At 34.7% G+C, this 13,989-nt stretch overlaps 1 long non-coding RNA gene across 1 annotated transcript in view; it reads right to left on the bottom strand.

Annotated features, from left to right (window-relative positions):
• LOC139045603 (uncharacterized) overlaps positions 1-13,989 on the bottom strand; it is a 47,417-nt gene that overhangs the window by 21,679 nt on the left and 11,749 nt on the right. The gene's annotated exons all lie outside the window — the stretch shown is intronic.

The following is a 13,989-nucleotide window of genomic DNA, read 5'->3' as shown; positions in this document are numbered from 1 at the left end:
CTAAGATACATTAAACCCTGATTTTGTGATTATCTTTGTTATTGTTTCGTGTTCACTATTAGGAGTTTCTACCTCCCTAGCAGGTTGCTCAGTGAACTTTGGGAATGTGTCACATTTGAAGAATCTCCTGCCGTACTTTGCAACCTGATAGGTTTGAGCCTCCTTACACCACTTCCTGAGCTTTGCTAGAGAATGATGATGTTTATTATGTTCTGATAACAAAAATCCCCACATATCCTGTTGCTAACAGCTGTTCTGTGAATGTAGCAAAGTGAGTAGGAGGAAATGGCAATTCTTATAAAATCAAGCCTTTTTCCTAATCCAAGAACAAGTTGCACTTGGTTTGATAGGCCTCATGAGAGCCAAAAGAAATACTGGAGTACTGCATTTGTTTGCTTAAGCTGTAGAACTATATTTAAATTTAAATAGAGAGCGAACCCTGAAAACCTTCTGTGTATGGCACAAGTCATGTAACTTACAGAATAACTGTCACGATGGGAAGTTTCTTTCAGTTTTGCTATCTTATACAAGTTAGTATGTGAAGCTAGCAACCACTACCAAGGTCAGCAGCTGAATGTGAGTTTTCTCTGAATCACTTCCCTCAAAATAGGTAAATTTGGAGGGGGGTGTGGATTGATGGCTCAGAGTCAGGACAATGGGAGGAGGTTAGTAGAACAATGGTAGAGCTCTCTGCTCTGAAGCAGTCTTTCTTACTATGCGTTATAATAAACAGTACAGACAATGAGATGAAATCTGTAGTTAGCAAAGTTCCAGATGACACAAAATTTCAGGATATGTTGTATTTGGTAGATTGAGATAGCTTGGAAGGTTTCATTATGTTGCATGCCAGCATGTACACCTATCAGCTTGACAGCCTGATTGCATACCCTCTGCCTCCTCTGCCAGTTTAGCAAATGACGTATTAGCGCTACTTGATTGATTCTATACTTAAGTCATGCTCATTAATGTCTTGTGTCAATACACAAATGAAAAGTTGATTTACAGGTATTTTGATAACAGTGTCTGGGGCATAATAAGTGTTAATACACTACATTATCAGACATAAACTTTAGCTACCATTTCAGGGAAATTGATAAAATGAAAAATAAAAGGTTAGAATTAACGCTGTACTTAATATTTTAGCATGATTCCAATTATAAAATAAAAGGTGACTTATTTTTGAGAACTTGTTAGGTATTGTGTTTTATTCTAGGTCATTTAATACAAGGGAGCAAATAATCTGAGGATTAGTGACACTACCTACGTCTGTGTGTTGGTTCATCCCCTTGAAGCATCCCTAAGAGTTCATGAAGCTGAACTTTTCTAGTGCTCCAGCACATGCTATAATTTTTCTCTTGTACAAATACAGTTAGCCAAATCATAAGGAAATTATTCTTGTTCAAACCTCTCAACTCCAACTAAAAATAAAGATACTTCTAGTAGGGTAACAGCATTTATTAAACCTAATTATATATAACGAGGTAATTCAGCAATGACCTTAACAATATTAATTAAAAAGAATAAAGCAAATAGTATTTCAGAGGGTTACTATGTGCCAGATAATATACTAGATGTTATGTAAAAATTATTTCTACTTCTCAAAACCTCATTTCCCCCTAGTTTGGAATTATTATCCTCATTAAGCTCTGTAGGAACTGAAAAGTAATGAAGTGGATTGACTTGACCAAAGTTATGCAATTGACTTATGTAGCTGCTGTATTCAAACCCAATGTTTCTGGCTCCAAATCCCATCTGTTACCACTATAAACATTCACTGAGGACCTGCCATATGCAAGAGAATTGTAGGTACTACCAGGAATCAAATATACCCTCGAATATTTACAAGGTAGGAGAAATAGTAAGAAGAGAACAGAAAGCTATATTCCAGGAATGTGATATTGTTCAAAAAGTGAGTCTGAGATTGAAAAGGAACAGAAGGTGTTGTCTTAGCCTTGAAAGAAGTCTTGGGAAAGCATGGCTTTGGGGCTGCTCTCCATAGTTCGTGAATGTGGCAAAGGGCTGGTGTAGACTGACATTCTGTTGTTGCAAAAAGCGTATTCAATGTGCACTACTTCAGAGGTTGCCTTCCTGGACCTCCTAACACTTTGATTGCTCACCGGACATCTGTTACTTAGCAGTAAAATCTTGCAAAGAAAAGTCATAGTTGATGTTCAAATAGCTCAGTATGAAAGACACGCACTGAGTAACAATGAATATGGGGAAACCATCTGACCCAGAGTAAGTAACATCCTCTAGAAAAGGTTTCATTTTTATATTTATGTTTCACCTGCCTACTCTGGATCTCTAAGAGGAGCCCAAAGAGTTGACGCTCTTGAGCTGAGAGGTTGGGTTTCAGGAACTCTCTTTCCCATTACAAAAACTGATCTGCTTTTGTCACTTTTCTAAATCGGGATTTTGTACAAATTCAGGTGGAATGAACTACTTCTAAAACGTAAAACTTAAAGATGACTTTTCCAGGATTTAAATGTTTAGAGACTTTTCCATTTTGGGTTTTCAAAGTTTTCCTCAATTAATAATCACTAGAAATGGATGATAATGATTAGTTCACAATGATTGCATTCCAAGGGTCTCAGTGAATCAACAGAAGAATGTCTGACAACAATTCTGTCCCTCAGGGTTTCCATTGGCATCATACTGAGCCACCTGCTGGGTGTGATCTGTCATCAGTATAAGTTGCTTTTTGTTGGACCCATTTCCAGAAGTCTGTTTCTTATAAATCCCCTTGGAGACAAGCACTTCTTTAAAGTGAAGCAATCAGATTTGGGGATTTTTCCAAAAGTCTCAGGAAACTAAGGCAGAGCTCATGCTGACATAAAGGTACATACACTGTTAATTAAATTTCTGTTCCAACAGACCAGCCTTCTTATTGATATAAATTAGGATCACAAGAGTTCAAACCTGTGACAACCCCAAATGATTTCTTATTCTTTAATAAATTAAGCTTTTGATAGATACATATTCTGTAGGAAAAGGGAAAAACTCATACTATTTTCCCTCATCAATATCTTCATATAATGCATTTAAAATATAATGCACTATATACATAGAAATGGAAAGAGGGATTTCTGAAAGATAGTTTGATGAATAATTTTTTTTTGCACACACATTAGCAAAATAACATAAAGGAGTTATTTTTCCCTCCACTTTCAAGAGAAAAAGTGTCTTGGGTCTGGTTTTTACCATAGGATAAAAGAGATTTGAAGAATTCCTTGAAAACTTAGGCCTCTGAAGGAGACATTGTCCAAAAAGGGGAGGGGAATAAACACTAGTTCTATCAGACTGAAAAAGAGAGTAGTAAGACTGGGGAAGGAATTCATATCACCAGGCTCACAAGTACTAGTCAAGGGAAGATAGAACTTCAGGCTTGGGTGTAGGCATGAGGGTTTCTTTGGCCTATTCCGTGGGCAGAGATGAATGACTCTATGGAGATCATCTCTGTATCTCACCTGGGGCAACACTGTCTCACAGATGGCAGAGAAATAGAATTTAGTCTTGGATTTGTGTGGTGTTTTACAGAAGAGGTCCACAAGTTGGTACCAGCAATTTGGTCTTCTCAAGTTAGGCTCAACATCTCTGAAGCTCATTTATAGCATCGCCACCTTAAAAGGTAGGTCTTGATCTCCAGTGAATAATGTTCCACCCTCGTCAACAAAGAAATTCAGAAATCATCAGTACTTTTGTCAGATGATATTATATCGTCTGGGTGGATTATGGCCCTTTTTGGGTGGATTATAGTCCCTTCTGGGCTTGTCCTAAGCTAATTCTTCAGGGTTCAAAAGTCCCTCCCTAATCTATCTCCACGGGTAGGTAATAAATGAGGTCCTAAAGATCTAATAAATGTGTCATGTATGAGAGCTTTCACTCCAACACTGCATTGTCAGGCCAATAAATGATTGGTAAATAGAAAGAAAGACATGACAGTCTTCTATTCTGTTAGCTCTTTTCCCAACCCCATCTGCCCTTTGTCATCTGTATCACAGTTACTCTTATGTATGATTTTAAAAAGAATGCACTCCTATTTAAAGAAATACCACTTGGCACTGAATACAGAGGAGTGCTTAATAAAGCTACTGTTATGAGTTATACGTTTAAATAGCTATTTTTATGAATATTAGAGCAAAAAACGATAAGTAAATAAATCATGTTTGACATCAACTTTAGTTGCATTAAGATTATTTACTTTTACCTGAATAAATGAAGAATAAAAGTATGGTTTCTGAAGTGGACTTTTTAGCTTGATGTACGAAATCACTCAAAATGTTGAATTGATATTAATATGATTAAGAAAAAAACCTGAGTGATATGTAGGTGTTATTATAATTCTTGCATTACCTGTGGCTGAAATAGTTTAAATGTTGGTTAAAAAACATTTAAATTGTTTAAATTTACACATTTCATAACTGTATCTCAAAGTACGGGACAGTTCTGCATCTTCATTGTGACGGTGGTTACATGAACCTACACATGTGACAAAATTGCACAGAAGTATACACACACACACAGACACATGCAAGAGTTCACATAAAATTGGTGGAATCTAAATAAACTCTGTGGATTGTGTCAAAGTCATTCCCCATTTCAATACTGTCCTATCGTTATGCAAGTTGTTAGCATTAGAAAAAATTGGGTGAAATGTACAAGGGACCTGCCCTTACATTTTTTATTGTAACTTCTGATGAATCTATAATTATTTCAAAAGAAAAAGGAAAAAAAAAAGCAGGAGAAAAAATAACGTTAAGAAAATGAAAAAGTAAGCCACAGACTGGAAAAAAATATATATAATACATATTTCTGACAAAGGACTTGTATCTAGAACATAGAAAGAACTCAACAATAAAAAGGCAGCTCTCTTTGTTTAAAAAAGTGTGCTTAAAGTCTTGAAGGGCCTGCACAAAAGATGATATTTGAGAGAACAATATCTCTTTCAACACATGAAAAGGTGATCAAAATCATTAGTCACCACAGTAATTCCAAATAAAACCACAGGGCGAACACTACACACTCAACAAGATGGCCAATATTAAAAGACTGATAATGACAAGTGTTGGCTAGAATATGGAGTTGCTTGAACTCTAACACATTACTGATGGAAATGTACAATAACAAACCACTTCAGGAAATTGTTTGAGAATTTCTAATAAACTGGACACGCAACTACCCTGTGACCCATCAATCCCATTCTTAGATAAGTATCTTACCAAAATTAAATGAAAAAATATGTCTATGAAAAGACCTGTGAAAGAATATCCAAAGCTGCTCCATCTGTAATAATCAAAAGCAATAAATAACCCAAATGTTCACAAGCAAGAGAATGGATAAACAAATTATGGTGTAGTGAAGCAACAGTATATTACTCAGTAACAAAAAGCGATAAACTAATAGATGCAGCAACGTGATTGAGTCTCAAAATGATACGTTGAATGAAGAAGCCAAAAACAGCTGAGTATACATTGTATGATTCCATCTGTATGCTGTTTGAAAATAGACAAAACTATTATATGACAATAGAAATTTTTAAAAATATGATATCTGATTGGGGTAGGGGTTCGGGATTAACTGGTAAGAGTCAAAAAGGAACTTTTTGGGGTTTTGTAAATGTTTTTTAAAGTTTTAGCATTAAACAATATAATTAAAAGGAAAAAATTCAATAAGCTATCAATAAAGACATGGAAGGGATAATTATAAGAGACTGCAATTGTTTGGTAGTTACATGAAAAGTACTTCTGCACAGGAAATTACAAATGACTGTGGGACAAAAACAAAGAAGAATTAATAAATGGAATTATAAACCATGTTCATGAGTTGGAGAATTCACTAGGGGAATAGTATCAATTCCCTCAAATTGATCTATAGGTGCAATTAAAACCCAATCAGAATACTAGAAGGTTTTCTTTTGTAGAGGTTAGCAATTTAATTCTAATGATATACAGATATAAACTTTCAAAAATAGACAAATGGGACAGAATAGAGACTAGAAACAGACCTACACGTAAATGATCACCTGATTAATGGCAATGGTGCAACTGTACCACACACTGAGGGAACGGAAGGTCTTTTTAACAAAAGATGCTGGCTCAACTAAATGCTCATATTAGGGGGAAAAATCGTGATCCCTACCACATACCATTCGAGAAATTCTCCAATGCACTAAAGAGCTAGATAGGTTAAGACAACTTTCCTTGCTTTTCTTCATATTCTCTCAATCTCAGTTTCCATCAAGATTTCAATTTGTTCCTGAATCTTGGTTCTTTATCTCAGCTGCAATCCTATTCCTGTCTGAAACACTTGATATTCTCCTTTTGTTTCTCTGTCTTTTTGCTGGTTATTGGCTCCATCTAAAGGACTTTAGCTTAGATGTCTGTTACTAGTGTTCCTTACTCCGTATTTGACTTACAGCTCATATTACTGGCCTTTCACAAGCAGCCTTTATTAACAACAGATACATTTTAAAAAATAAAGTGAGTACAAGCCATTTACTCTGCCTACACCTGACCTATGAAGGCAGATTCGAATGTAAACCCTGAACTAAACAGTTACTATGTATAGTTTGTAATAACTGTAACACCATGATTAAGATGATACCCAGTAAATTAGTATAAGAGTCAGAAGGAAAAACAAGTAAAGAAATGGATGCAGACATCAAACGATGTGGAGAAAGCCGTTAATTTCTGTTGTCATAAGGTTTTAAGATATAAAGAAACTGATAATACACAATGGAATAATAAAAGACACTGGAATTTGCATTTTATGTAATAAATGCTGCATTTTTTAAAAGGCTAGAACTGGTTTGGAAGGCTTTCTTGTAAAAGGTAGCACTTAAACTAATCTTCCAGGATTGAACGGGATTTGGAGATGTGAAATTCAGGATAAACAAAACTAAGTTAAGCTTTTTGGGATAAGTTTACCTATGATGCATTCGTGTCTATTGTAAATTCGTCTAATAGTTCTAGAATTCTTATAAGTATCGCTTTTCTATGTTACCTTGATGTAGTTTTATGATGACTATTCATGATCTTCTCTTCAAATGCTAATGCCAGTAGGTCATATTCAGAGTAAAGAAATTTTTTTAGAAAGCAAAACATATTTCAGTGAAGATCCTGTCTATTACAGACCTCCTCACCCACTTCTTAATAACAGTTGTTTCTACAATTTGAATTCTGTTCAATACTTTCTGTCTTCTGGGTTAAGCGTTTTTTGGCTTATTAGAAAAAGCGAGTTACAATGGAAACAGGAAGGAGAATTCAAGTTCCTTTCAAAGTGGAATAATAGGAACCAGATTTACCATCCCATTTGAAACAATCAGAAAAAAAAAGAACAAAATACGTGGAAATCGGTTTGAAAGCACTGCACACCAGGTGACAAAGAACAATGATTCCTGAGAAACGGTGAACCGTATGAGTGCCACAGGCTGAGGTCTTAATGCCTTGGAAATGACAATCTGAGGGGACTAAGGTGGCTAAAGTTCTCAGCACTTTGCAGAGTGACCTAAAGATTTGAAGACTTTAGTCATTGCCTCAGTCACAAAATATCATAAAGGAATTGACGGCTGAACAAAACATGCAACAAAAATCAAGAGTTAATTTTCTAAAAAGACATCAATTAATGTTCTCTTTCTTGATTTGATACAAGTTATACAATTTAGTTAAAATTCATTAAGCTGCATCCTTTTGATATGCATTTTTCTGTACATATATTATTTTTCAATAAGAAACTAAGTTCTTAAAATAGACATGATTTATAGTAATAAAAAGCAAAAACTAAAAACCATTTGGAAAGATTCTAACAAAAGATATGCAAAACTGATATGGAAAAAGGACAAAACCTCCCTAAAATTTAATAAAGAAGACAAATAAATGGAAAGAGATCCTGTTTCCATCAACAAGATTATAGCTGTGGAAACAGCAATACTCCCTAAATGCTAAAAATTCAATGATACTGTAATAAAAATTTATTACCTGGTTTTTCATGAAATATGACATAGAACTTTCATTTCAAATTTATATGGAAAGGTAAGTTTCCAAGAAACTTCAAGATACTTTTGAAAGAAAGAATAAAGAGGGGAAGGAAGCTGCCATACCAGATACTAGCGCTCATAAAACTCTAGACGTGAAGGGTATTATATTTGGAATTTGGGGGAAACAAAACGTCTAGAATTTAGAGAGAAACAGGGTTTTAGAATCAGAGAGAAGCACATATATATTGTTAATTTTCCAGTTCTAGAGTTCAGTATTGTGGGCACAGCATTCATTATATCATTAGAATAAATAAGGCAAAAGATTCATGCACTGAGTAATTCTGATAGTATATCATAAACTAAGGATTATGATCAAAATATTTATTTGTACCCAAGAGTCAGTGAAGGAAGAGAAGAAAAGGAGAAGGATAAATAATGAGGCCTTGCGGAGGCTGTTGAAATGAAAATGATAAGAAGAAATTAAACATAAGTAAAATCCATATGAATTATTGAAGGACTATGTGGTGTGAAGTAGAGGTCGAAACTAGGCATTTTCCAGTGTAGTTAGGAGGATGTGAAATAGGTAATGCAGATGTGGGAAGGTTAGGGACATTCAGATGCAATTTCGGTCATGTTGATTTAGAGGGATTCACTCTCTGTACAGGTAGTGACAATAAAAGATAATTTGAAATTCCAGCCTACAACTTCTAGAGAGGATAAGGCTGGTGATCTAGACATGGGAATTGTCTGCATATTAATTAATAAGTGAGATGACCTAAGGAGAGAATGAATTAATTTTACTCCGTGTGAAAATTACATTTCTAACAATCAAAGCTGTCAGATACTGACATTCATTGCCTTGAAAGGTACTGAGCTTTTAATTAGTTGATGTATTAATAGTCATCCGACATGTATATTTTAGGAAATCCCTAGACGGAGTCAGATATTAATCACTTTGTGAATCTTAGAGTTAATGCTAAGATTTTATGGCTTATGATTATTGCTATTTACATTTATTACCCTAAGCCCTACCACTTTATGTTTATAGACACACGGGCAAATTTAATTATTTTACATAAGTAAACATACAAATAAAAGTTTTGATATAAATTATATTGTTTGCCAAAGGATTGAATATCATTTGTGTATGAAAAATCACTCTCTTCATTGGGCAAAAGTTATTTTTATAGGGTTAATATACTTGGATTAGATACGATATAATGAAATTGGAGTAAGGGAAAAAATTAAGTCAAGATAAGGCTTTCATTGACACACACAGCAAAATTGACCTAATATTTACTGAGCTCTGTACTGCAAAAGAAGAGACAATCTAATATACAAATGAGTGAGTTTATTAGAAAGGTATACACATTTTAAAGTGAATGTTTTAATATTTCTCCAAGGAATATTTCTACCTTTGATTAGGAATGTGACACAGCTACGGATGGTAATTTCTAAGGCTCCAATTGGTGCTGTCATTTTCAGGTAGCGTGTTATTCGTTTCTCTCTTATTCTCCTCTCATCTTTCCTCTCCTTACCTTTTCCTTCTTCTTGCTTCTTGCGTTTTTTCTTCCTCCTTCTGCTACCCTTTCTTCCTTTTGAAAAGAAGATATACTTTTCTGAAGTAGTATAAGAATGAAAAGATGCATTTTCTAGGATCTTTATTGGCATTTTTATGTTCATAATAAAAAAACAATTAAATGCCTCTGATTTGTGGTTCCCAAGTTTTTCTTGCCTGTACTTTCTTTACAGAATAACACATTCCTCTTTTTTTAAAATTGAATTTATTTGAACTAAAAAAAATAATTTTTATTCTTTAAAATAACAACTATGTTGTGTAACATGTATAATGTGTAGAAGTAAAATATTTGAACATTGAACCATGGCAAGATGAGAGCAAATAGAAGCCAGAACATATGTTGAACTGAGTAATAGTGAAAATATCACAAATTGTGAGATTTAGCTAAATTCAAGGCTTTACATGTATATATTTATAGTGAAATACATATTTTTACATGTATATATTTTTTTAAAAAACACTTGTGACCATTAATCTGTTTTTACTTTACAAGAAGCTAAAATATTGAAAAATAAGGTAAATCCACAGGAAGTAGAATGAAAAAAAAACAGATAAAAGCAGAAAGCAGCAAAATAAAATGTGTTTCTTCAAGTGAGAATCAACAAATACAAACTGAGTTCTTTGAAACCAGTGTCAGGCATTGAAAGAGAGCCATCTCTATAGTTTGGCACTGTGCAATACAACTTTTTGTGATGATAAATTCTGTTCAATATCGGTGACGTCCTATGGCGTTGCTACTAGTCACACTGTGCTATTTAACACTTTAAATATGGTTAGTGGGACTGAGAAACCAATATTTTCTACTTTTAAGTTTATTGCATATTTATTAATAAATATATTATGAAAAATTTTATTTCAATACATTTGGCAAGCTTTTTAAAATAGTTTTTATTCATGTATAATAGATATGCTCTATTGTATTCATTTTAGGTGTATAACATAGTGATTTGATATTTTTATACATTACAAAATGATCACCACAATTTTCTAGCTACCATCTGTCACCATACAAAGTTATTACAATATTATTGACTCTATTGCCTATGCTGTACATTGCATCCCACGACTTATTTATTTTATAACTGGAAGTTTTTCTTTCTTAACCACCTTTACCTATTTTGCCCATCCACCACCCTCTTCTCTGTTGGCAACCACTAGTTTGTTCTATCTCCGAGTCTGTTTCTATTTTGTTTTGTTTGTTCATTTGTTTTGTTTTTTAAATTCCATATATAAGTGAAATCATACAGCATTTGTCTTTCTCTGTCTGACATTTCACTTAGCATAATACCTTCTAGGTCCATCCATGTTGTCTCAAATGGTAAGATTTCATTTTTTATGGCTAATATTCCATTGTATATAGACAAGGGTTATGGGTTTTGGAGAGGAAGACCCGAGGGTGAAGTATGATTCTCAACACATCATGTCAAGGGTACATTCTGTCAACACGACTTGCCACTGTTGATCACTGTTGGTGTTAACTGTGACCACCTGGCTGAGTTGGCGTTTGTCTGGTTTCTCCACTGTAATGTTATAGAGATCTATTCTGAATGCACAAGAAACCCCAGAGCCAGTCTATTTCCACAGACAATTCTTTCATCATGAAAATTGAGGTCTTCCCATCTACACTGGTATGAGGTATTATTTGTAGCTGAATTATACTGAATCCATTTTAACTGATTTTCTTAACCATATGACATAAATTCTCAGAGAAAATGTGGGCAATGAGGTTGATCATTAAGTTTGAGAATTATAGCTGCTCTTTAAAACAATCTTATGATTTAATCTTGAAATTTTGACTGCAAATACTTTCCCATTTTACAGTGGCATAAATACATATATATATTTATAGGAGCATAAATATACATATATAGTCAGTGAAATGTAAAAGGCAGCAGTTTGAGAATTTTAGGAAAAACTTCCCAGTTAGAAAACTGTCTCAGCCAAAAAAAAAGTTTGTTATAGTAAATATAGTTAACAAATTAAAATATTAAAAATATTTTTAAGTAAATATATGAAATAGGAAATCTTAATACTGCTTCTCTCAAAGGATTCTCATTAGAGAATGTTTAATTATTACTTTGTGTTAGATTATTATTTTCCAGGGGAAAAGAGAACTTGGAAAATCTCATACGATGTAGGTTTTCAAAATCTTGTCTGTTTTAAATTCACAAATTTGCTACTCAAGTGCTTAATACTTAAATAGGGCAAAGTAGATCATATTTGGGTTAAGCAGAGAGAACTCATAAAGGATAAAATAGGTACAATTACTACCTTAAAGGGAACCTTAGGAAAACACTGGACTATGTTTTGGTGTCTGATGAAAAGACCTAAGATATACTCTCTTTTTTTTTTTTTTGAGGAAGATCAGCCCTGAGCTAACATCCACACCTATCGTCCTCTACTTTATATGTGGGATGCCTACCACAGCATGGCTTTCCAAGTGGTGCCATGTCTGCACCCTGGATCTGAACCGGCGAACCCCAGGCTGCCGAAGGAGAATGTGCGAACTTAACCACTGCACCACCGGGCCAGGCCCTCAAAATCCCTTTTTCTCCTTGTTAATGGATGACAATAAAAGAATTATGATTTATGTGTATAAGATAAGAAGACCTAGAATAAAAATAATAAAAAAATAGATAAAACTCACCAATTGTTCCCTAATATTATTATCTTGGCATATGTGAGAGTTTTCAGATTTATTCCCCCCTCCCCTTTTTTTCATGTTATGGGTCAGTGTTGATAGGTGATAAATATTAAAAAACATATAGAAAGTGTGATCAGAATTGAGCAAGTCAGTTGAGCACTGCAGAAACCTTTAAGCAGCAGAAGCCCCTGGGAGCCAGTGTGGAGCAGTGCTGCATTTGTGCTCTTTCTGTGAGAAGGGCTGCCAACAGGCAGCAGCTTGGCTTAGGAATCGGGAAGGTCAGTGAACTGTCTATAATTAAACCAAAGCAACCTTCAAGTATTCTATCCTGGGGCAAGACTTTTGAAAATACCATATTTTCTGCTTAAACCATCAAGATTTTGGCTGAATTTAGTAAGCGACCATTTTGCCAGAATTTCCTCCCACACACCGTGCTTTTTCTCAGAGGGGAATAGTATTTTCATGGTATTTATGGTTCCTCTCTAGCATAAATCTCTCCAGCCTGAATATGGTAAAACGATTTGAGGTAAAAGTAAGTATACTTAATTCTCTTTTATCAGGAAAGGACTTGACTCTTTTCCCAATCACCTCTTCCTCCTCAAAATCACTCACTGTGTTAAATGCATCCTATTTCACGAATTATTACACAAAATCAAGGAAGCTTGGGACTCAAAAGTTATTCTATGACAATAGATTTCTTTAAAGTCAGATGTAATTTTTCCCACTCCTTGCAGAGATGTTATAAAATATAACTAACTTTACATTTGACAAACTTTTAAGTGACTACTTTTTGCCAGGTGTCATGGAACTACAAAATAAAAACAAAACAAACACAGAGAGAGAAATCCTACTCTTAAGAATTCAGTGTTTAGTAATGTACTAAAGCCACCTATTGAAATTCTGGAATTAGATTGGGGGTCATTGAAATTTCTTCCTTTAACAAATATTTATTGAGTGCCTAGGAACGTTCTCCATGCTAGGGGACTGAGGAATAGCCTCTGCCTTGTGATGTTAAATTCTGGTGGGGCAAGACAGACAATAAAGATAATAAATAATATTACAGAGAAAAATAACAAATAGGCAAAAGATATAGAATTTAAGGGTGGGAGCTTGCAGTTTTATGGAGGATGGCCAGGGAAGGTCTCGCTGAGAAGGTTGCATCTCAGTAGAGTCTGAAGAAAGTGGAGGAGTAATACAGGTGGATATCTGGGACACAGCACTCCAGGGAAACAGAAGAGGGAGTGGGAAGGCTCTGAGATGGGAGCGTGGCTGTCATATTTAAAAGACAGCAAGGAAGCCAAACTGGTCGGAGTGGAATGGGCAAGGTGGCAGCAGCAGCAGACAAGTCAGAGAGGAAATAGGAGCCTCGCATCATTAGAATATGGTTTGCCAAAATGTCACTCTGAAGACCTCTCTTAGAGGGATGCATCACATTCGAGATGACTCTTAGCATTTTCTTTTCTTTCCCTGTGTCCTCAGATAAATGGACTCAGATGTGATACCTTGGCTTATGACCGGAAAAGGCACGATGCTCACAGAGTAACTTCTAATTTGAATATAGCCGTCATTATCATCAACTTGGCAAATGTTCTTATTGACTTAGTGGAAACACTGTTTACAAATTACTTTTTTGTGATTCTCACATTCAAAGGAATTTTCAAACCAGTGGGAAGAACAAGTTAGTTCTCTTGTTTTTTTCTGACTGTGGAAAAAACAACATGATAAAATTCAGTGGTTGTGGTGGGGAGAGACATGCCACAGAACTCATTAGAAGTCACAGTAATTAAAGTA

This window comes from Equus asinus, chromosome 6 (assembly GCF_041296235.1).
Source record: "Equus asinus isolate D_3611 breed Donkey chromosome 6, EquAss-T2T_v2, whole genome shotgun sequence".
Classification (NCBI taxonomy): domain Eukaryota; kingdom Metazoa; phylum Chordata; class Mammalia; order Perissodactyla; family Equidae; genus Equus; species Equus asinus.
This window is presented reverse-complemented; position numbering and strand designations above follow the sequence as displayed.